The sequence below is a fragment of the Copadichromis virginalis genome, linkage group LG7 (assembly GCF_057382275.1).
Source record: "Copadichromis virginalis isolate Kocher_CV1m ecotype Utaka linkage group LG7, C_Virginalis_male_GT1.1, whole genome shotgun sequence".
Taxonomy (NCBI): domain Eukaryota; kingdom Metazoa; phylum Chordata; class Actinopteri; order Cichliformes; family Cichlidae; genus Copadichromis; species Copadichromis virginalis.
The window spans coordinates 22,611,877-22,635,398 of NC_140624.1; the positions used below are offsets into that span (position 1 = coordinate 22,611,877).

General features: G+C 41.2%; 2 long non-coding RNA genes across 20 annotated transcripts in view; both read right to left on the reverse strand.

Annotated features, from left to right (window-relative positions):
* The window catches only part of LOC146705011 (uncharacterized), a 58,058-nt gene that overhangs the window by 24,638 nt on the left and 9,898 nt on the right, over positions 1-23,522 (reverse strand). For 15 of the 19 annotated variants that reach the window (XR_014921260.1, XR_014921262.1, XR_014921255.1 and 12 more), the window contains one exon: positions 22,556-22,790. This is a non-coding gene — a long non-coding RNA (uncharacterized LOC146705011). Of the gene's footprint in view, positions 1-3,247; positions 4,039-12,564; positions 12,807-22,555; positions 22,791-23,522 lie in introns of those variants that run through there. The other 4 variants (XR_014921258.1, XR_014921261.1, XR_014921270.1 and 1 more) reach the window with 3 other exon arrangements.
* Positions 4,379-12,554, reverse strand: LOC146705012 (uncharacterized). The gene is made up of 3 exons (XR_014921274.1): positions 10,944-12,554; positions 8,168-10,191; positions 4,379-8,076 (listed from the first exon to the last, which is right to left on the reverse strand). It is a non-coding gene; the product is annotated as an uncharacterized LOC146705012 (long non-coding RNA).

Genomic DNA, 23,522 nt, shown 5'->3' on the forward strand with positions numbered 1-23,522 from the left:
AATCTACAATAGGCAAGCAGCTTGGTGTGAAAAAATCAACTGTGGGAGCAATCATCAGAAAATGGAAGACATACAAGACCACTGATAATCTCCCTCGATCTGGGGCTCCACGCAAGATCTCATCCCGTGGGGTCAAAATGATCATGAGAATGGTGAGCAAAGATCCCAGAACCACACGGGGGGACCTGGTGAATGACCCGCAGAGAGCTGGGACCAAAGTAACAAAGGTCACCATCAGTAACACACTACAACGGCAGGGAATCAAATCCCGCAGTGCCAGACGTGTTCCGCTGCTGAAGCCAGTGCATGTCCAGGCCCGTCTGAAGTTTGCCAGAGAGCACATGGATGATACAGCAGAGGATTGGGAGAATGTCATGTGGTCAGATGAAACCAAAGTAGAACTTTTTGGTATAAACTCAACTCGTCGTGTTTGGAGGAAGAAGAATACTGAGTTGCATCCCAAGAACACCATACCTACTGTGAAGCATGGGGGTGGAAACATCATGCTATGGGGCTGTTTTTCTGCCAAGGGGACAGGACGACTGATCCGTGTTAAGGACAGAATGAATGGGGCCATGTATCGTGAGATTTTGAGCCAAAACCTCCTTCCATCAGTAAGAACTTTGAAGATGAAATGAGGCTGGGTCTTCCAACATGACAATGATCCAAAACACACCGCCCGGGCAACAAAGGAGTGGCTCCGTAAGAAGCATTTGAAAGTCCTGGAGTGGCCTAGCCAGTCTCCAGACCTCAACCCCATAGAAAATCTGTGGCGGGAGTTGAAAGTCCGTGTTGCTCGGCGACAGCCCCAAAACATCACTGCTCTCGAGAAGATCTGCATGGAGGAATGGGCCAAAATACCAGCTACTGTGTGTGCAAACCTGGTAAAGACCTATAGTAAACGTTTGACCTCTGTTATTGCCAACAAAGGTTATGTTACAAAGTATTGAGTTGTATTTTTGTTATTGACCAAATACTTATTTTCCACCCTGATTTACGAATAAATTCTTTACAAATCCTACCATGTGGATTCATGGATTTTTTTTTTCACATTCTGTCTCTCACAGTTGAAGTGTACCTCTGGTGCAAATTACTGACCTCTGTCATCATTTTAGGTGGGGGAACTTGCACAATCGGTGGCTGACTAAATACTTTTTTGCCCCACTGTATATACAGTTTCTAAAAGTCACAACAATATTAATAGGCAAGTGCAGACTTCGGGAGATGCACACAGTGGAACGATATCCTTAAGGGATGTTACTTAATCTGTAAAATAGCTAATAATAATAATTAATAACAAAACAGAATCAGTGTCATCAGCTCACAAAGAGATAAAATATCACAGAATAACTGAATATTTATAGAGATATAAAAATGTATTATATTTATTATGAATAGCTCTTGGGGTTTTTGTACATTTTGAACATATTCTAACAAATCTACCAATAACTCAAAATCAGAGTATCGTCAGCCATACAAATAAAGAACAGTCATGGTTAAAAAAAAAAAAAACTGCTGGCAGGGTGTGAGAAATGAACAGTCGTCTCTTGCAACACACTTTGAAGCCCATTATCTTTTTATGATATGTAAGAAGAAAGAGAAAATATTTTAACAACAAGATATTAATTGCCTGACAGACAGAAGTGATCACAAGGCCAGTTAAGTGACACATCAGTTAAATATGAATGTTTTTTATTGTGATTTTTTTGTTGTTGAGGAGACTCGATATAAAAAACAGTTAACTTATAGCTAATATCTGATAGTTGTAACTATTTATATTCTATAAATGGTTCAGCTTTGTATATGGTAATGGTAGTTCACATTGATCATTGAGGTGTCTTAGAAACCAATCTGCACAGTTTAGATGGAAGTTATAACATGACACATTCACATTAAAGGTGATAATTAAAGATATGAATTATAGGTATTTTGGTCTCCCTAATAAGGATGGTTTACCTGAAAACAGCTAAGTAGAAATGTTAGGGCAAGTCTCCAAACTTGTTTGCAAGACACTGCATATAATTTCATGTAGCTTTCATTCATGCAACTGTTCTTAATAGTTCATGCTGTATACCCTCTTGGTCCCAAGCATGACCATATGTAATTAAAACAGTCACAGCGATCAATAATCAGGCTATCAAAGGCCTGGCCAAGGTAGAATTTAGATTTCATCACTGCACATACACTCACTAGCCACTTTGTTAGGTAAGTATGTTCACCTGTACATTAAGTCGATTATCTAATCAGCCAAATAAATGGCATCAAAATGGGGAACAAAGGTAATTTAAGTGACTTTAAAAATGAAATGGCATGGTTGCTGGTGCCAGATGGACTCTCAATCTCAATATTTCAGACTGACAAACAGAAAATGCCTTGTTGATGTCAGAGATTGGAGGAGAGTGGCCAGAGTGTTTCAAACTGACAGTAACTAAATTGATCACTCGTGATGATCAACGTATGCAGAGGAGGATCTCTGAGCATGCAATATTTCAAACCGCAAAGCAGCTTGACTACAGTAGCAGAAGCAGAAAACCCCAACAAGTGCCTTTCCCGACCATGATGGTGAGTTCACTGTACTCAAATGACCTCTACAGTCATCAGATCTCAGTCTAATTGAGCACCTCTGTGATGTCGAGGAACAGGAGGGTCACATCATCTATGTGTAGCTGAAAAATCTGCAGCAGCTGTGCGATGCCACCGTGTCAATATGTAACTAAATTTCTGAGAAATGTTTCCAGCACTTTGTTGAGTCTATGTCATGAAGGATTAAGGATTTTTGAAGGTGAAAAGGGTCCAACCCAGTACTAGAAAGGTGTATCTAATAACATGTTCTATGACTTAAGATTTTCAATTTTGAATTTTTTTTTAATTACTCCAAGTTGAATCTTACTTATTACTTACTTAACTTATTTAAGACTGTACATAAAATACATAGTGCTGACAATTTAATGCTTTTATGACTTATGTAAACTGTCATTAACACCTAAAATATACATGATGGAGAAAGTGTAGCGTTAGACACTTCATTTATACAAAGTGCATTTCCTACTGGCTACCTGCCAGTTCAAAGCAGCTTCTTAAAACTTTCTGTATAACAGTGAAGTCCCAGCTAAAAGCTAGCTATACCTACCCGGGGTAGCGGTCATGGCCAATTAGGGGCTCTGTTGGCTCTCAGGTGACTGTTTCCTCGTGGCTGCGTGCAGCTGGGTTAGGGGAGGGTCTGTGCTGACGGACGTGGGTTACTGACCTGGTAGCCTGGCTGCCCCTGGGTGGGTCCGGGATGGGCGTGAGGTTCTGGGGGCGCTCCGTCTCTGGGCTGGGGCCCTGGCTGGGCCTCGGGGGCTTGGGTCCTGGTTGGTGTGTTGCCGGGGTTGTGGGCGGGTGGGTGCATGGGGGCCCAGCCCTGGCGCAGGGTGCCGCCGGTGCGTCGAGCCACCTGGGGGGCTCTTCAACTGGTGGGGGAGGTTGTCACATCTTGGGGGAGGTTGTCACATCTTGCAGGAGCTTTCCTCTCTTCAGGAACTCTCTTTGCAGGAGGGGGAGATACAGGAGAGGTGGAGGAAGATCTCAGCCTGGGTGTTTTTTGTCTTATGTAGTCTGGAAGATGAGTGGATGGTGGGGTGGGTGCAGTTTTCTCTGTGGTGGGGTTGGGTGGACTGTCCCGGGCTCTGTGGGGCCAGGAGGCGCTCCTGCACTGGGCCCCGGTCTGGATGGGCCTGGGCCCCCTTTCCCTGGCGGGTCGTGGAGTATGGGGGTGCCTACTGGGGTCAGCGGGGGAGCTGGCCCCAGGGAGGGGTCACTTGCCCCTCCCTTCCTTCCCTCCCCATCTCCAGCTGCCTCCCTCTTCCCGCTCCACCACAACCACCCACACATGCAGGGCCTTGGAGTAGGGGTATGTCACCAGGGTGCAGAGGAGGCTACCCCCCCCCTTCCGGCTGCCTCTGGCTCAATTTTATCCCACAACTTAGACATTCACATTACTCACACTCTCATTACACATACATATAGGATCTTGGGGGTGGGCACGATACACGGAATCCAAATTACCATCAGGGTGTACACCTCACCCCTGGCGTCGTTGCCCACCTCTCAATGTTAAATACACGTAGACATTGAGGGCTAGCAGGAGGGACCATGTGCTTACCTGCTGCTCTCTGGCAGGTAGCTCCATGCCCTCCTGGGTTTTAAATGCACCTCAGAACACACATGCATCAACACTACAATGAGCAGGTGGAGGGAGGTTTGGAGTCTTCTCTCACCCCCATTCTCTGCGGCCTGCTGGAGCGGGGGGGCTAGGAGGAGGAGTTGGCCGTCCGACTGCGGTCTGGAGTGTGGGGCCTCCCTGCTGCTGCGGAGTCGGGGCGGTCTGCCTCCACCCACCGCAGGGAAAAGGGTAACACCACCTGGGTCTGGGTGCAGTTCCCCCCTCCAGGGGCAAGGGTACCTAGACCCGGTTCGTAGAGTACGCTTGGGGAGTGTGATCGTGTGTACAGCGTCTCTTTATGTCTGTCTCCACGTTGGTTGAGTGTGGAGTAAGTGCATATGAGAGCATGAGGGTGGGAATGGATGTTTGTATCTGTGTGTGCCTGTATGTCTGTGTCTATATGTCAGGTTGGGTGTCAGACGCCACCTCTCTGGGGACATCTCAGGCCCTCCAAGGTTTGGAGGCCTATCTCCACCCACCACCACTTCCCCTGCCAGTGGCGGACTCCCTCAGACATCGGTGCGTTGGTGGTTCTTTGTGTCTGGGGATGTGCGTCCAGGTACACACCGGCTCACTCCTTGGCGGCCGCTTATCGGGGCCTGGAGCCTGGGGCTCGCTCGGGCCACTTCGGAGGTGGGGTGCCCCCGGCCTCTCGGCCTGGGGCTCGGTCACTCAGGCACAGCTGGCTGCCAGCGGAGCTCACGGGCGCGTCACTGCAACTCCCCCTGGCTTCTGCTCCGCGGCTGCTCAGTGAGCCCTCATCTGGGACTCTCCTCAGCTCTTTCTGGGACAGTGGCGCGGCTGCCCCTCTGTTGGTCTTCCTTGGTCTCTTGTGTTCTGAGGGCCTCTGGATGTCTGGAGTTTTGATCTCCTCCATACCTGCTTCATGCCCTGGAGGACGGGGCTGTGGCCCCCCCACACCCTCTAGCAGATCATTACATGAAGGAACCTTTAAAAAAACAAGCGCGTCCATGCTCACAGGTGTACACACGGGTGATCACACCCACAAACTACACCCTTTTTGGCTCCTACCTCAAAGCACACTGTGTTCTGTTGATCTTATGTGCTGCACAATAATGTTTAATATTTAGTATTTACTGTCATATTCCCATATATCATTGTGATGTTGTTTATTCTATTACTCTTGTTTTCTTCTGCTTGTTTTCTTTTTTCTTTCTCAACAGGTGATCCAGGTGATTGATATATGCATTTTTTTTCTCTGCCCGTTCTGTTGGTTTGTGTCTTTTGCCCTTCTCCCCCGTCCCTCTTCTCAGCTGTTTTTCTTTCCCTCTTTCTTTCTCCCCTTCTTTCCCTCAGTCAAGTCTGTCCCATATTCAGCAAGTGAAAATAAAATAAACAATAAAAGGTGAATCAAATGGACCATTACGGCAAGGCTGGGATGGTCAATTTGGTAAAGTAAATCCGTTGGGCATCTTTCTTTGCCTTTAGACAATAATTCTGATGGCAAAAGAGCCAAACGGGACAGGCAAAAATAAAAAAATAAAAAAATAAAAAAATTTAAAAAAATAAATAAATAAAAGCTAGCTATACGAACTCTTTCATATAGAAAACTCTTTCTGTTTGTGTGCTGTGTTTTATTTTTTCTTTTGTAGGTACTTGCTTTAATCTAGTATTATAGAAAATACATTTCAGACTGTTACATGAGTTAATGCCTATCAAGGGACGGGTGTTGGAAATTAACATCATCCATACACATGGTCGGTACACTGGCCATAACCTCTGCAACCGCCAGTGTTAATCTGTATTTAAAGCTTGCAAATTGTATGATGATTTGAGCTTTCTGACTCACCATGTCACATAATTGAAATAATAATTAGTATTTTATAAAAAATAAAATAAATAAATAAATTGTAAAAGATGATTGTTGCGATTAACATTATGGTATTTATTAAAACTGAGAAAAAAAAGAAGATTGCAGAATAGTCACAGAACCAAATTCAAATTCAAATTTTATTTGTCACGTACACAGTCATACACAGTACGATATGTAGTGAAATGCTTGGACAACTGCTCGTGACCTAAAGAAAACAAAAAATGAAAAGGCTATGAATAAGATAGGAAATAAATATGAAAAATTAAAAAGGGTAAATTTAACTAGGAAGGAATAAAATATAAATTAAGGTTAAAAATGAAATAACTGTACAACACAAATTAGAATGAAGGGTAAATTTAACTGGGAAGAATAAGATAAAGATAAATATATAAATTAAAGTTGAAAATAAAATAACTGTACAACAAAATACACAATACACAATATAGAACTATATAAGAATGTATGAAGAAATCTAAATATAAATAAATATATACACAATAACAGCAGCTGTACAACCAGCACCTCATCTCACATTTTTAATAGATTAATGTCTGTTTTTGAATAGTTGGATACAACCAGAAAGAATTGAATATTTTCATTTGTTTGGCAAAATTATTATTTTTAGATTAAAAAAGGCAAGACCAAGAACATTTTTATTCAGATTTTTTCTAGTTCTGTACTGTTGGTTTCATACTATATATACATTTCATCCTTCTCAGAACACAATCTGGTCCACAGACCCAGAGTTCTAAGGCTTGTTGTTGCCCCGTGTCTATGGGGAAACATAAGTTGGATAAAAATCAAAGATGCATTGGTACAAGCTGATACTGTAGGAGCTCCAAAAATATGGTGGAGTTATATTGGAAGATTTCCTTGGTGTCCCTTGGTGGGAGGATAGTTTGAGTTTCCTCTATGTTGAGAACCTTTCTGCATCATCAGCAGGTATCTCAGGTTCACTAGCTTTCCCCCCCTCTTCGTGGCTGTTGTATTTGTCCTGGGAGCCTGGTTGCCTTGAAGGTGAAAATGGATGGCTACACAAGGAGGTACCCGGTTCTTGTGGGCTATAGCTTTCTGGAAGCCCACCTATTTGGTGATTTCTGTTGGAACCTTGTCATGTCCTCTCTCCCGGTGCTTTTGGACATCCTCCCAAGATGTGGCTCAGTGTGCACAGTACTGCGCCACATTGCAGGCATGATGAGCTTTCCTCCTTCCCCCAGATCTTTAAATTGCTTGGAGTTGGTAGATCAGCCATGGTGCATGGTAAGAAGTTCTTTCCAGGACATTAGTCCAGCAAGTGCTTGGTCCCACTGCATCCAAAAGCCTGGAGATGCAAGCCCCATCGCCTTCACCCGGCAGTCATCTTCTGCTGCCTCTGCACCCAAGCAACCTTCACAGACCACACTGATGATTTCTTGGGGCTTCCAGTATGCTTCTGGCTCCAATACTGCTTCTTGTGACTTCCACTTCCTGCTGCATCCAATAGATTTGTTGGCCTGTTGGACATTCTCGTCTTTTGATGGGAGGAGTGTACCCACTGCTCTTGCCTTGGTGGCTTTGAATTCTTCCACCAGTGATGAAACTGGTAATGGCTTTTAAGTGCTTTACAGGTTTACCAAGCTAAAGGGAATTAGAATGCCCAACCATTTTCTCAGAAATTTGCTGCACAGCCTTTCCTTTGCTTCCAATTGTGGCATGGGGAAGGCATACAGTAGGAATAGCCATTGTAGTCTGGGTATGATGTCATACTGAAAGCACCAAACCTTGAACTGTCAAGCAGCAGGCTGTTGTTAATTGATTTGAGCGAAGTACTTAACTGAGATTTGGCATCCCTGGGATTGCCGGTGTCCTTCAGGGAGCTATCATAATTCTTCCCAAGACATTGGATCCCTTGCTCTTGAGTTGTTAGAATCTCTGAAGGTTACTGAAAGTGTTTCTTGCCCATTTTCCATTAAGGATGCTTCTGGATTTCTCCTGTTTAAATTCCACCCATGTCCATGTTGCCATCTTCTCCAGTGCACTCAGGATCCACTGTGTTGCCCTGGAATGATGAAGTCATCACAGTTAGATTGTCTAAGAACACTTGACAGGCAGGATGTCTTGTGCTGTCCTCTGATTTAGGAACTCTTTACCTTATCGTGGCTCAAGGGCGATCGTGGCTCAAGAGTTGGGCGTTCGCCTTGTAATCGGAAGGTTGCCGGTTCGAGCCCCGGCTTGGACAGTCTCAGTCGTTGTGTCCTTGGGCAAGACACTTCACCCGTTGCCTACTGGTGGTGGTCAGAGGGCCCGGTGGCGCCAGTGTCCGGCAGCCTCGCCTCTGTCAGTGCGCCCCAGGGTGGCTGTGGCTACAATGTAGCTTGCCATCACCAGTGTGTGAATGGGTGGATGACTGGATGTGTAAAGCGCTTTGGGGTCCTTAGGGACTAGTAAAGCGCTATATAAATACAGGCCATTTATCCACCTGCCACTAGCAGTAGAGTCATTGCAAACAGGACAACAGAAATTGTACATCCTGCTATGATGCCCTTCTCCAGCCTATGTCACTTAAAGGTAAAGTTTTCCACAGCGAACCTCATCTTCAATCTATTCATGTATAACATTACAAGCTGCACTATCTCTGGTGGTATTAGATAGTTCTCTAATGCAGGTTGAACGAGCTGTTGGATTACATTCAGGTAATGCTTTCACTGGATCCAGCCATACATTAGAGAGTTTAGTGTTGTTACTCTTTGCTTTCTTATTAATCTAGCCAATCACTGATGCATGCTCCATACAACTAGAATACCCTAACTCCTGCTTTCTGGGCACTAAGATCAATGTATTCATTATTGAACAAATAAGATGTCAGTCTTTTAGCAACAGTGGACCAGAATATTTCCCCCTCACCATCCAGTAGTGAATTCTCTTGAAACGCTTCAATCCCAACTGACATCTTCCCTTTAGGTACAAAGCAGCCCTCAGCAAGTGTCCAGAGGTTGAGCTCTTTCCTCTTTTTCCAGAGTGTGTGTAAGGGTTTGTATAAACTTTTCAGCTGAGGATAGTTCTTGTAGATCTTATATGAGGTCCCTGATGGTCCAGGGGTGAACCCTGCTTGGGCTTTTTTCACAACTGGTCTCACTTTGTCCATAGTAAATCCTGCTATGTTAAACTGGATGTGTGGCTTTAGCCTTGGTAACTGGTAAGGATATTCCACCAGTGGAATGTTTCTGAAGAGATCACCATGTGCTACCACTACACTCTCTCCATTCACATTCCTTGTTTGAGCAACATGAGTTGCCAGAGGGCCAGAGCACTGTGGTGTGCCTCCTGGCTCAGGTCCTCCACTGACTGACAAGCATAACTCATATACTCAGAGATTGCCCTCTGGGTCCTTTGCATTGCTGCAGTTGGTGAAGTCTGATGCTTAAATATTCTGCCATAGCTGGAGCAACTTCGTTTTACCTCACGTACCTCTTTTGCCCAGTTTAGTTTTGTAGTTCTTACGCTGCTTTCCGGGTTTTTGGCTACATGGTCTGTCCATTCTGGCAGAGTAATACCCCCAATCTGCCTAGCCTTATTCTCTTTCTTTAGTACTTGTAGTTTACTCATGCAGAGTGCTAACTCTAACACTATTGCCTGCTGCCTTTCTGAGCTGTTTTCTGTTTTTTCACAGATGTCTGTGGGTCTTCCCCCACTGCCAGTGGGCCTTTCCCCGTGGTCACAAGAATGCAAGTGAGATAAACATTGACAATGCATTGCTACAAGCTGACGTCTTTGTAGCTACAAAATATGGTGGCGCTAGACCATAGCAAGATTTCCTTGATGTCACTTGGTGGGAGGATTGTTGGAGCTTCCTGTATGCTGAGGACCCTTCTGCATCATCAGCAGGTATCTCAGGTTCATAGCATTTCGCTCCTTAACCTGTACTCTTCAAAAGGCGGTTAGGCTATTTCCCTAAATGACTTTCTTTAAGTGCTTCAGTTGCAAGGAGAGCTTTTGCAGAAAGTATGGATGTTGCATAGGACCTCAGCAGCCCATTTCAATGGGAAAAATGTTTGCATGGCACCCTTTGATGACAGCTTCACCTATCAAGTCCAGGTACTTTGCTTTGTTTTGCTGGTTTAAAATTGCTAGCCTATCCTCCCATGGTATTGTAAGTTGAGCTAATAAGATACACCTACGAAAAAAAGAAAAAAAAATTAAATAGAAATATACATATGCAAGAAATTTGTGAGATTCAAATACAATCTCTCTCATAGTACAAACTTGCTAAACAAAGGCTACGTTCACACTGCAGGTCTTAATGCTCAATTCCGATTTTTTGATCAACTCCGATTTTTTTTGTCTGGTTGTTCACGCTACAAATAAAATGTGACAGCAAACGCGCTCTAGTGTGAACGGTTCATGGCCCTTAAAGCGGGCTGCATGCGCAAAAGAAGACGTCACACACAACACACTCTGTTTACGGAAGTAAAAATGGCAGCTACAGAGCTTGTAGGTGTTGTTGCAGCAGTCTATCAGTGTCTGCACAGTCGTAACCGACAGAATTTTGACAAATTAATTAGAGAAAGAAGGACACAGAGAAAAAAGAGAGCCTGTGCTTTAACAATTGCTGCCATGCTTTCTCGTTTGTCTTCTCTGGCGCTGATAATTGGCAGCTGTCTTGTGTCAGTGACGTAAAAGATGGATTTAATGCGACATGACCATTCAAACAGTTGCTTTCTAAAACATCAGATATCTATCGGATTTGGTACGATATACGAAAGTGACCTAGGTCGGATTTGAAAATATCGGATTTGTGTTGTTCAAACTGTCATACCATGATCGGATATGGGTCACATAGGGTCAAAAAAGTCAGATTTGATGCGCTTTCGCCGTGCAGTCTGAACGTAGCCTAATACTCATTTAAAATATTTAGACTTTAATCACCTCTTGTGTCACCTTTTTGGGGTTGCTAAGGCAATTTCAACTTTCCATGGATTTAGTAGCAAAGAGAGAGAGAGAGAGAGAGAGAGAGAGAGAGGGTCTTACTTTTCTTAAAGCTCTTTAAGAAAATATAGCATCATCAATGCACATATAAACTGACATATAACTGACATAGAAAATTAGTTTATATGTCAGACAGTGCAAAACTAAAATGCATTCAGTTTACAGTTATGCATGCTAGATAGTGTAGTGGTAAGACTACACATCTTTGGAGCAGGAGTCGCAAGTTTGATTCCCACCCAGTACCCAGTAAGGGTCCTGGCTAGACCCCTCATGCTAACCAGAAAGCCCTGGAATGGCACAGCTACATCTGTAGCCTGTCTGCAAGAGCATTTCACTACACATTGTACTCTGCATGATACTTTACGTGACAAATAATAAAGCTTGTTTGTTTTGCTAAAAAAAATATCAAAAGTGTGCTAAAAGCGTTCATTCAGTGTCTAGTTAAATGACACATTTCAGTCTGCTATTTGAAGACCATGGTTTATTTCTAGTCTCTGAATTGTAGAGTACAAAACCAAAGACCTTTGGCATAGACACTTCAATACAGAAAACAAGTTAACTTCCAACTGGAAGTCAACCTCAAAAAGTTATCCAACCAGAAAACAGGAGATAGATATTTTTCACCTTATTTTGTTTCAGTTTAGGAACAAAAGCAACTTAACAAATTGTTTAGCTTCAAAACAGGATTAAAAGGATTAAAATAATGGATCTTTCTTATGAAAGTATTGTCAAGGTATAAAAGTTACTGAACAAAGGAAGGCCAGAGCAAGTGTAAAAGTCCAATGAGATGGACATCTGAGGTTTTTTCATAATGATGATCGCTAAGCATATCATTTTAAAAACAGTAACACATCTTTAAACACTGGCCTGATTTCATGATAACATATTCACAAACAGGACTGACGTGCTCACAGTGTGTAATATCTCCATCATTGAGGTAAACCTGTGTAATTCAAATATTGAGAATTTTCCTAACGCTATTCCATCTGTCACCACAGTTCAGTTATGCACTGTCTTAAATATTGTAACATACAGCTTGTGGCCAGTTTTTTAAACATGCCTCGATGTTCAGATGCCTGTAATTTGTTTTTACTGATACAGAAGTCTTTCAGGACAAAGGTCATGTACATCAAACACACATACAACAAGTTTCTAATCACATATAAATGGAAAGGCAAAATGATCGTGTTTCACTAGATTACCACGTTTAAACTTGGCAGTCAACAATGCCCCACTGCTAACTGAACAATGAGCTCTGTAAAACAGGTTATGGCATTGGATTGCTTTAGGTTGTACAGTTGTACCTGGTAAAAATTAGCCCTGAGTATAATTTTAATGTTTTCAAAAAAAGAGGGTGTGATTTGTCAATGTAGTCCATTCCCTAATATCTCTCCTTTTTCTAGTGTCTGTTTGTTACTTTGTTTGAGACACGTATCTGGTGATGATACAAAAATGTTTGATTTTGATTAACAGGATGACAGCGTTGACCTTACAACTAAAAACATGTTCTTTTTTTGTTGTTTGTTTTTTGTTTTTGTTTTTAGGGGGAGTATGTATGTACCTTAATCCAAGAAGCCAAGGCTGGATCAGGAACAATTAGCTGCACGGGGTGAGGAGATGAAGGACACGGGTGTGAAGGAGACGAGAGAGACAAAGTAGCAGGCATTCAGGGTGGAGAAATGGAAGAGCAGAAAGCGAAGGGGTGGGAGGTAAAAAAAAAAAAGAAAGAAGAGAAGAGAAGAACTCATCTGCTGGGTTTCAGTCAGTCAGGATTTCCCCTCTGTCAATCCTCACTTCAGGCCCCTGAGAGAGATGGAGTGAATGAGAGAGAAGGATAAAGAGAGGGAGAGACAGAGACAGATGAGAGGGAAGGGGGAGAGAGGGGAATCACAAGTGAGATGGAAACTTGGAAACAGGAGCAGAAGAGATGAGGGATACAGGCAAAAACTTGAAAACATGGAGAAAAAAAGGAAAAGAAAGGAAAGCAGTATGAAACTGTAAATCAGATCAAAGTAGAAAGGATGGTGATAAGGGACGGGATGGACTAGATGACAGTTACAGGTAGCATCGGTGTAGCTACCAGATGAGATGATATGTCTTTTTCTAATGTCCCTAAACCCTCAAACCTTTTATATGTCATTCATGGTCAGCAGTGTAATCACATGCAATCACCGGCACTGGTCTTCCACACCTGTCCTGTATTCTGATTACCTGCACATATGGGAATTGACCGATAATGATGAGATATAGGTTATCCAGAGCAACTTATCTAATCCAAAACTGACACTTCTTACACCACATAAAAGCTGCCATTTTTATTTTGAATCATTTTGTAATTTACTTTGCTTTTAATTTGACATAATCTAATTAATTCCTACCTCTGCAACTTCGCATAATACGGAATAAGGAACTAAAGCAATATGAAGGTTTGTAGAGCCAAATAGGACTGTAACATATTTTTTGTTTTGCCTACCAAAATATGGTATTTTTCATAAGCATATGCACTTTTTTAAGGCACTACTATAACTAGAAGGAGTAGCTATAGTGAGCTCTTAAATAATGCACTGCAGGAGGCAAGCTGGATACCTCTACCTCCTCAGAAAAGTGACCAGCTTTACTGTGCTCTGCTGTGCTGTGATAATGTACTGCTGTAAGATACATGGAATCATAAAATATGTGAATTTATATATAGTGGTGAAAATGAACACATACATGATTGTGATTAAGAGGTTCCTCTACTGCCCATCTTTAGCAATATTTACTTGTTCTAAATTTGGCTAAAGTCCACTTCAAGGTTGCCTCCTTACGCATCTCTGAAATTCCTCAGTAGAGCCAGAGGCTGAAGGTATTGTTTCCTATGCCTTTAGAATATTATCCTGAACTCTCTTTCTGACCACTTTCATGAGGGCATTTGCAGTTTCGTTGTGGACTTCAAAAATACACAGAGAGGAACTGTCAACTTCTGTGTCCGACAACTAGCTCTGAGGTTAAGGTCTGTCCTTTGACTGGGCCATTGCAGCATTTTATACTCTTTTTCTCAGCTATTCTGTTGTACCTGATGTTCTTGGAATCATTGTCCTGTTGCATGGCCCAGTTTTGGTTAAACTTTAGCTATCGGACAGATGGCCTCACTACAAGCCCAAACCATTCATCCTGCGTGACAGTTGATCTGAGGTGTTTGTGTTGATTTGGTTTTAATTGGGTACTATGGCCAAACAGCTCCACTTAGTCTCTTCTGTCTTAGGGACATTGTTCTAGTCTTGTGGTTTATTTAGATTCTGCTTTGCAAACCTAAGCCACTTTTTTAGAGAGAAAAGATCCAAACAAGGCATACTTGTTCATTTTTTTTTTAGTATACCATCATGACTTTATCATTTAAAATGCTAACTGAGATGTTGCTCTTGCTTTTTTGTAGTCTCTCTGAGCATTTCACAGTCTGACCTTGGGACCTTGAATTTGTTGGGATGTACACTCTTGGCAAGATTGGCAACTGTCTGAATGTTTCCTACTTCTGAATAATCTTTTTCACTGCAGAATGATGGACATCAGATCATTTGAAAATGACCAGATAAATCCTCCCAGATTGAGAGAAAGCAACAATTGCTCCTCTAATATCCTTCATTGCTGATGTATTTCCAGTCTTTCTAAGATCACTACAAGCTTCTCCTTACTGTCTTAATTCCGATGGTAGTGGTAAGGATGCACCTTTTCTCTTAATTTTTTTTGCCAATTACATGAAATAATGTGGTATGTCATGTGTTGGTCAACTCAGATGAGACAGTTTGTCGATGCAGTGGCTGCCGCTCAGCAGATCATCTACAAATCAGAAGGCTGGTTGTTGGTGGCTGCACCACTCTGTATGCCAAAGTATCCTTGGGCAAGATACTAAACCCTGAGTTGCTCCCTAATGCGTTCATCGGAGTGTGAATGTGTGTTAAGGTTAGAAAGCTCTTGTAGAAAAACAGTGTTTTTATGAATGCGTGTGTGAACGGGTGAATGAGACATGTTGTATAAAGTACTTTGAGTGCTCAAGTGGAGTAGAAGAGCGCTATTTAAGAACCAGTTTAATTGCCTAAATTTAAGGACCAGAAGTTTTTTTTTATTGTTATTATGTCCAGTTATGTGAGTACGTACTTGACTGTATTTACTTAAAGAGCACGGAGGTACAAATTTGAGGTTTGTGTATGATCTTTCCATGCTGACACACATTTATACATTACTACAGATAGATACTTAATCTGTACATAATGGTAACATTTTAATTGAGACACGCACATTAACCCAGTGTGCAGCCACATACAACTAATGTAGTAATGTGCAGGTTGAACACTTCCACATATTTAGGGTTCTGCTACAACAGCCATTTAATGTCTATAATTTAATGAGAACCAGAATACAACTACTTAAACTTTTTAACTAAATATAGGCTGGTGTTTGTAAGAAATTGAGAAGACTTTTAACCTGAAGATTTCCAAATCAATGCATACACTCAATCTGCAATTATAATCTGAAGAATTCATTTCATATTCAAGATAATCCATTGTAGCCATACTCCAGTGTCTGTTCACAGGCTGAAATAATTATCATACAAGTAATGTGATTAACAGCAAAGCTCATCAGGCTCAGATATCAATGCAAAAAAAAAAAGAAGTACAAAATGCACACACACTGTGGTATCTTGGTGTGGATAAATTAATGTATGTTCTGCATCACATGTGTGTTTCATCTTGTGTGCAGGCCTACAGCTCGGGCGTATAAAACGTTGCTCAGCTAAAAATAAATAAAGGGCTCGAGAGAGAAGCGAAAAGCATTGTGCGCTGTGAGTCACGGCCAGCAGTGGTGGTGACGATACACTCCCCCCATTACACACACACACAGAGCCAAAATCACACTTTCTCCTCCCCATTCAAATGCTGAACCATCCGGTTCTCAGCATCATCACACCAAGATCTCCAGAAGCACCAAAAGACTTTGCTCTACACAGTGAGACACACACTGCAGCGAGCCAGACAAAAATATTCAGCCATTATTAGAAGACAAACAAAATACACAAAAGCATCAATTATGCAGAAAGGGCTCATTTCTGTGTTGTCTCTTGAAGGTCCCCGTTAAACTCACGCTACTTCTATTTAAGGTTTATAATATTGAAGTTTAGATTTATTTTTACATTTTATTCATATGAATAGTTACCTAAAAAATGGATAACGCATCGCAAAAATTAATGAAATGGGACAAACAATCAAACACACTATAATTGTGAACCCATGAAAAAAAAGTTAAGCCCTGTAGCGAAATTTCACTTGAAGGGAGGATTATTATCACTTTGTTATGCATGTTTTCTTAGATAGATACTTGTCAGTATGCCAAGGTTCATCACCATCACCATGGGTGGACTCGTTGTTTGTTTGTTTGTTTGTTTTTTAGTTTTGCATGACAAGCAGGGATTTTTTTCTTTTTTCTCAACAAAAAAGAGAGAAAAAGTCACCAGTTGGATATATGGGAAAAATGGATTTTGTAGAGAATTTTAGCCAACATATTGATATAAGATTGATCTACAAAAAAAATGTTTTCTTCTTCTGGCAGCTATAAACTGTTCAGTTACAACCTGAATTTAATTAGTAAAACTGAATGAATTTCAACACTCAACACTGACTGGCCAACACCAGCACAGTATTTAATTCTGTGCTAATGCTGCAGTGACTGTCACTTTGTTCATGACCGGCCACTCCTGCACATGCAGCTCAAGAGCAGACTTTCTTAGAGCCCCATAGTTTCCATCACAGGATCTGCACTTAAATCTTTGGCAACTATTTGTGTCAAAGTGTATCAGATAAAACTAGTTTTCTCACGAACATCTAGACAAAGACCGTTACTTTTGGATTATGGTAAATGGCCTGTATTTATATAGCGCCTTACTAGTCCCTAAGGACCCCAAAGCGCTTTACACATCCAGTCATCCACCCATTCACACACTGGTGATGGCAAGCTACATTGTAGCCACAGCCACCCTGGGGCGCACTGACAGAGGCGAGGCTGCCGGACACTGGCGCCACCGGGCCCTCTGACCACCACCAGTAGGCAACGGGTGAAGTGTCTTGCCCAAGGACACAACGACCGAGACTGTCCAAGCCAGGGCTCGAACCGGCAACCTTCCGATTACAAGACGAACTCCCAACTCTTGAGCCACGATCGCCCCGTATTAATCGGATTAATGTGCTCTAGCTAAACAAAGGAAGTCAATATGGGTTTTTACACAACAGAGTCATGCCTTTGCATTTGTTTCATTGTCCCTGAGCAGCTTGCAGTCACTGACTCATCTATGAATTCTGTATCATACAAAATACACAGAGCACTTGATGTCTGAAAGTTGAAGTTGAAGCAAAGTCGAAGCAAAAGTGAGGCTTTTACTGAGATAATGATCCTAAACACACAAAAGCATCCATCAAAGGAAAAATAGAAAAGGTTAAAAAAAACAACAACAATTATGTTCTTTGTTCAATCTTGCTGAAATGAGCAATACTTTCAAAGAAACATCTTGCAACTGAAGGGATTTTGGAAGAGTAGTCAAAAATTTTAGAAAGCTGAATTAAGAGAATGGTAACCATATAAGAAGTTATTTGCACCAAAGGGGCCAATACGAGCTTCTGATGAGTTGTGCTTTTATGATTTTCTTGTGGAGTTAATTATTACAACAGCTAATTCCCCCTTTTGGATTTGCTGAAATACACCGATTTTATCTGTAAGTAATAGTTCAAAGAAAAACAAAAAAGATACCAGCAGCAGATTTGACAGCACAACTGGTTGGGACTCAGTGGCGCAGTGGTTTAGACTGTCGCCTCGGTCACTTGGATCTGCACAAATACATCTGCCAAGTACAACTTTTGAATTACATTAATGTTAGTAGACTGACAAAGAACAGAAGGAGATACCTTGATTAATTTGTGATTAATTTATGAGAAAAACTGACTTGGTCACAGCAACAACAACAGTAATTGTAACTGACATATGTTAACATACTCTACATATGGGATGACTCAAAATAGACTTATCAGGGCAGAAACACAAGAGTTCTTAGGGTGTCCTGTGGTCATTTTGGGTCGATCATTTGTTCAACTGGACTGGGAATAGGGAGTTTGAAGGTCAAGTAATCCCCTGAGCTTTTCTCAGCCATTCCTGAGTTGTGTGGCTGGTAGAACAGCCCTGCTGGGGGAGGAAGCTCTCCCGTGTGGTGTGTGCTTGGTCACTGTTTATGAATATGGCACTTAATGCATGTCAAAGTAATATGCACATATATGCCAAGGCCCCAGCTGCACACTGTATTTTAAAGACATGATCAGTGTTCATCACGTCAGCTCTCAGTGTTTTAAAGCTGTGGAAGACTTGCGTCTAATACCACTACAACACAACACAATCATACGTGTGACACACACAAAAAAAGACTCCATATGCCTCGTACAAAAATATATGAATAAGCATTAGAATGAATGAAGTTTAATTTGATTTTGAAGGTATTAACTAAGGAGCTCTATTTTTAATTCAAATTCCAAATTCCATTAGAATAGTATCTAAAGGAGGATCTGGGGTTTTTCCACTAATGTAGCATAATGGTGATAGTTCAGTGATGTCCGTGGCAGTCTCTTGCACTATTACACCTCCTGAGTGGGGAACGTAACTGTAGGATGTTACATGGTAAAAACATATGCGCATGTTTTAAGACTACATACACCTGTCATTTTTAAGAAAGCATAAAAAATTCCTATGAAACCTTTTTTCTCTCTAATGGATGCAAATTTAACCATTAGCTGGGGATAGTAGGTTAGGTTAGTGACTTATATCAGTGCTACATTTGACTGAGTTCTAAAATAAAGCGTTATAAACTATGCACTGAAGTTGTCACTGCTCACATAGTGATCTTAAAAAACTTAGCAGCCCAACAGATGGATGGACAGGTCAATAAATCGCACAGCTTGCGCAGACTGAGAATCATTTTCTGTTTCATATTAAAAGTTCCTTTTTGTGTTGCCGCAATTGCCCTCGAACTTTATCCATGCTTATTATTATAACCATAATAAACATCAACAATAGCATCAACAAAATCAAAGGTATCAGAAGCACTAAGCTTCTGTAGCCTAGACAAAAGCACTCAATGTAAACCATCTATTCTCATTCTCCAAAACAAATATTAATTGGCATAGAATAGCAAAAAAATTTATTTGGTGACTATTTCCATTTCAAGACTGAAACACAAACCATTTTGCTAAATGCAATATTCCTCGCATAGGGGATGCCTTTGCAGGACTGACTCAAACTTTACTACAGTAGCCACTTTCCTCATCCTGAAGGAGTGTGTCGCTTAGTGCAAACATGTCACTCATTGGGTTTTTACCATTTTCTAAGAAACTATGAGACAGTGATAGAAAATATACAGTGGAAGGCTTTGGCATACACTCTTTATTAGCATCAATTAATGTCATTCGGGGATTTTGGTCTTTCCACTATGAACATTCCCATCAAGGAAAATGTGGAGCTGCACAAGCCTTGTTCAGAGAAGCTACAATCTTTAACCACAGAAACACAAATAAACAGAGACAACTCATCCATGTTCAAAGGTGAGATTGATATGGCTTCAGTCCAGCATAAGGTAGACAGAACAAACGTGCTGCCATTTACAGCGCTTGTGAATAAAACAGATTTGATAGATATATGAAACGGACGTGGTTATTTTTCCTGCTTGCGAAACGAATGATGAAAATTATGAATGAATCCCCCTGCAAAAAAAGATAGAAGGATAAAAACAAAAGTCATGAAAAAAAAACCCATTTGTTGTTGTTTAGTTCTGTTACATGACTACCTTTAGTGTTTGTATTTCAAATAGTTGATTGACGGCAAATATTGAGGTTACACTAAAAATAAAATGCAGTCTGTGATAAAGCCCTGAACGATAGCTTAGCCTATTGAGTCAATCCACATAAATTTTGAGTGCATCCACATGTGGTTTTCAAGACTGCTGAAACCAAATGGATGCTGCTGTCCATGGGATAATCCTCAAGGATAAATGCTTATTATCTGTTTTTGATGAGAAGCTATAATGAAGCACACACCCGATGTGTTATTAGCATCCGGAGTTTAACATAACTCCCTCTTTTTTGTAGCACATGTCTTCAAAGCCCTTTGGTCTCACTTTTAACCATGACGTCATCCCCCTAAATATAGCTCCGCACTGGTAGCTAACAACAGAAAAGATTACAAGAGGAAATTTAGGAACATGCTGTGATTTGTCATACACAGGTGGGATGATGTCAGGAAAAAATGCTCACCACTCATTTCAGGTAAAATATATCACGTGACTCTTATGAAGGTGAGTAGACTATTAAATTATGAGTATATGATCACAGCAGAGTGTGTATTTTGACCTGTAGTTGATATGTATACAGTTTTTAAAATGCGATGAGATTTTTGGCTTGTGTTTTTTTAAAACAATGGACACATTCAGTGACAATCACATGACAAATTATGTTACACTCCACAGCATGAACACAATCACATTTTTTCATTGCCAGTTGTTACCCCTACCAATTTACTTTTCCATCGTGGTGATTTACTGTTTGAAACATTATTCTGATTCTCTGTGCACAAGAGGGGGGAAGCAATGTCAGCATACAGTTTGATACGGCTACAGTCCCAACAGCATCATACGACACTGAGCTAAGACATCAAATGGTTTTGTGGTGTGATTAAAAATAAGAAAAAGAACATGCCAATTTTCAGAGAAAATGATGCTTATATTTTTCAGACGTTCCCTTATTCTAATTTGGTGTGACGAGAACTCTGAGGCCATAAGTTATCAGTTAACTGGTTTGTTTGCCTAGATTTCAAATAGAGATATTTTCCCACAAATCTGTCTGATCATCACCACAGGTGTATTTGCTTTTGAGATTTTTCTGTGAGATTTCTGACACCGCCCAAATGGAAACTACTGGTAAGTGGAGTTCTGCTGTGGTCACAGCATTAGAAAATTGCAACAGCAACTTACTAGACTTGGTGTTATGTGTCAACATTTTTCCACCAAAGAAATAGTGTATTTTGCAGATTATTATGATAAATTATTTCATACAGGTTTGCTGTATGGAGGCAAAAGTACTGGAGATGGAAATTTCAAAATATGTTCAAATAAAAACCAAGATGTCTTTCTGACTAAACAGACACACACACACACACACGTATCCCACATGAAATTCCCTAACTTTCAGAGCCATGATCATTTACTGAACACGAAGAAATTATGACAATTTTGTACTAATATCAGGCTAAAGAAACAGCTGTAAGAAATTCAAATTTGCAATGCGCTGTGAAACTAATTGTTGTGCTACTTTAAGCTGTGTGAAAATCATATTTTCAGGTTTTTATCCTCACACACACACACTTACACCTGCTAAACAGCCATATTATTATTTTGACAGTTACAGCATATTTCTCAATCTTGAACTACCACTTCCTGTCTAAAGAGTTGTGGAACACCTGAATACACCATCTGTTATATAACAGAGATGAAAAAATAAAGCTTTCCATAGGTTCCCCATGGGGAAGAACTAATTTACCCAGAGGGCAAACACCAGTCATTACACATGATCAGACATGATTGTATTCTCCATAACATTTAACTTGATCTCATTTTTCAGTTTACAGTGGGAACATATAATAACTTATAATAACTTCAACAATAACAATGGATTTTCAGAAGCTGGATGACACTTTTTTGCCCCCCTCTTTACAGAGTTATCACAAAGGCAAGTAAATCTAACATGACGCCAAGGTTTTGCCTGAACTGTGTACGATATGATGACTCACAATGAGAGGTGACATAGCAGGTAAGAATTTACATCTTCTGGTGCCAAAAACATACAGTATGAGCCAGATACAGTGCAAGTTATAGACAGGATTAAAGCACACCCACGCTCACACCAACTCCAATATAGATTATGATAGAAAAAAAAATAAAAGAAATTACAAACAAGCAAATGCTCATCATATACTTTGACATCCAACTGTGAAACCCATACCACAAATACCACTGAGTATCTAATCGGTTCTCTTGAAACCACGTGAACTCGACAATTACAACATCAGACTGACAGCTAAAACTTGCGCATGGGCTTCTTTCATACTATTGCACATATAGAGGTGATATAGCTAAAAAGCACGACGGACCCGTGTGACAGATTAAACAGAAAAAAAGCAAAAACTAAAACACGAAAAACCACTAACTCACTAATACACAAAGTACAATGCAGATGTATAGTGCAAATTTACATTGTGCTACTTCCAGCTTCTCAATAAATCACAAGATCACGGCAATTATTTTCCATTTGACTTAAAGCTCCATGATAACTTTAACATATAAATGATAGAAATCTAGAAGCACGAGACCCTACACAAACACAACTCTTGCTCACATGCACCGAGCTGTCATTACGAGCCTTACGCAAAACACAATTTGAAGGGTGATTTGTGTTTGACGTCATCCTCAAACACATTTCAGCCCGTGCAATTACCTGTCTCAAGATGGAGAAGAGAGAGAGAGAAGGTGAGGGAGGACAGAGGAAAGGGGGAGGAAGGAAGGTCGATCGGTCGGTCCCTCTTTCAGTCGATCCTCGGTGCATACATCCAAATCGTAGGTCACCTTTTCTCACCGGCGCCCAGCTGAAGGCTCCAGCAGCAGCAGTCAAGTCCACCTGAGCTCCTAAGTCACCCCGTTTCCATCTTCACTCATGTTGTCATTGTTCTCTCCTGCAAGACAAATGGACAAAGCGCACATGGTGAGACTTAATCGTCTAAAAGTTCGCAGGCCTAAAGGGACAGACGGAAGACATAATGTGAACGGGGGATTTGGGGACGGGGGGGCAACTTATCATCAGACGCACCACCACAAACCATTGAGAAAACCGCTTTTACGCGCTGAAATGACGCGAATCCTCGCAGTAAATATTCAGTAATTAAGCCACCTTTGAAAGGTGCCAAGATAAGTTTTCATTCACATCCCCACCCAGAAAGCAGGAGACAAGCCAGTGCCCCGTATTCTTGTAGACAGGTGTGGCTTTTTATCATTATGGCTATTAAGGCAGAAAAACGGAAGGCGAGTCCGAGGGTCAGAGGTCACGCTTTTTTGTTTTACGTAATCTCTGTGGTCGTTTCAATACGTGTTTATGCTTTCTTACACTTTATTGCCAGTTCATTAATCCCTGCTCTATGTTTTACACTCTTTAGATAATTTGGATTATCTAAAGAGTGCCTCGTTGAGATCTATGCGTTGCTCAAGAGTTGGGTCAAACGTCACTCTCGAAATTAGAAACATGTTCTGGGAAATGTATTTTTACACGGTGGGTTATCTAGTACGTCACGAACTTTTTTTCCTCCCCCCCACCCCCATCTCAGTTCATTTTTCTGGGAACTCTGCGTTTTTAGCCAAAAGACACGGGGCCGCAACTGAGCGCTTTGTGATTAAGTCGTTTTTGTTCCCTG